Here is a 1,904-nt window from a genome sequence, read left to right as displayed (position 1 = left end):
ACATACACACACATACATACATACATAGATACATACATACATAGATACATACATACATACATTAGTGAATGGAGCAAAACTCCTACAAACATTACATATATGCATGCATACACAAACATACATTTGGTGAGTACCGCAAAGTTCCACTAACTATATATTCCTCAAAACTTACATATCATTGCAAATTCTTTCAAGCAATATAAAAATAGGATGTAATGACATTTTCTTTTTCTTCTAGTAAATGATTATGAGAAACAAGTGTATTCCTCAGTACTTTTGCATGAATAAACATTTTACATATTATCTGTGAAAAAAGAAACAAATTATTCCTCCCAACCCACATACATCCATAACTAAGCAACTTGTTAGAGATTAATAAAGTGTGAGTAAGTAATAAAGCGTGATATAATTTTCTCAGTCTGTTTATTTTACTAGCATACTAAAATTGCAGGTTACAAAGAAAGAATCAGTCATTTTATTATTTATCTCAAAAAGTAATCTATAAAATTTTTTAAAAAATCAGAAATCTAAACATTTATATAAAAAATCAATTATACATACTTTAAATTCTCAGAGTCTATATCTACTCATTATTAAATCATACTAGTAAGCTAAGAGCAAAAATGGTGCATACTTGGTACAAGAAATTAATCATCAGTTTGCAAGAAGGTTGCATCAGCTCATGCTAGTCAGGCTGCAATTGTTCTTTTTCCCTGACCTCAGGGAAAGCTCTAGTTCAACTATTTACAGGGTCTTTCTGAAATAAAGATATTCCCTAAGATTTTCTATATCAAAGCCACTAGCAAACACATTGTAGCATAACTTTACTAACCAACTATATCTCCAAATTCTTTCTAAGAATGGTGGATGTTATTAACAATTTACATCTTTAAGTTATTTCTGAGCATGTGGCTGAATCATAAATCTGCTCCAGTAGCAATGCTTGAAAACAATCAATCACTTTTATAGTAAGTTTCAATGATACTGCCCAGTGAGAGCTGGAATCTCCCCTAGAGTTTTCATACTACTTATATATTAGGAGTGACCTGATGACTGCAAGGACAACAAACAGAGAAATAATCCCATATCGATATGAAGTCCCTAGGACATTAAGTCCCCAGGGCATGTAGTCAGGGTCTCTGCCTGTCTGGAAGCGCACCTGGTTTGGTTGTGCTAAAAAGTGGGTCATGTTCCATAAATTCTAAAGCTTTTTAGCTGTCCCTCTTTTGTGTCCCCTAACACATAATAGTACCTCAAAGCACTTTGAATATAAAAATAACCCACTATTCCAGCAGGCACTTCCTGAGAACTGACCAGATATTCCAGCCAAGGATGCAGGTAAGCTATCTACAGATCTTCATCTATCATTTTGTTTCTGCAAATTAAATCCCCAAGAATCATCTCCACAGATACAATACAATGTGCACTTCACCTCTCCTCATTCCATGCTACCATTCACAGGGGACTTATCAGTTCCTGGTGGGACACCCTAAATCCTTCCCATTGGTGGATGCCCTCAGGTCTATCATCCAAGTCCATCCTTGTTTCTAAGTGTCAGTAACCAATGCCTAGAAATAGATTTTCTTGGAAACATCCAATGTCCACACTAATCAGGATCAAAGAAGAATTTCCAACCAAGCAAGACAGAGTCACAAAACTCTCCTAAGACCCAGAGAGGGCAAAAGAAACAAAGGAACAAAACACTCACAAATCAAAGATAAGAACAGATATAAGCACCTAGATTTACTATCTTCCCCAAATTGACTAACACAGTTAGAAATATTACTGATTTTAATAGAATTAGAAACAAAAGTAGGATGTAATAACAGACACTGATGAAGTCCATAGAACCATAAGGACACACATTAGAATCTGAACTCCATAAAACTGAAAAAAATCTAAAA

Source organism: Rattus rattus, chromosome X (genome assembly GCF_011064425.1).
Source record: "Rattus rattus isolate New Zealand chromosome X, Rrattus_CSIRO_v1, whole genome shotgun sequence".
NCBI lineage: Eukaryota > Metazoa > Chordata > Mammalia > Rodentia > Muridae > Rattus > Rattus rattus.
Note: the sequence above shows the minus strand (reverse complement) of the source record.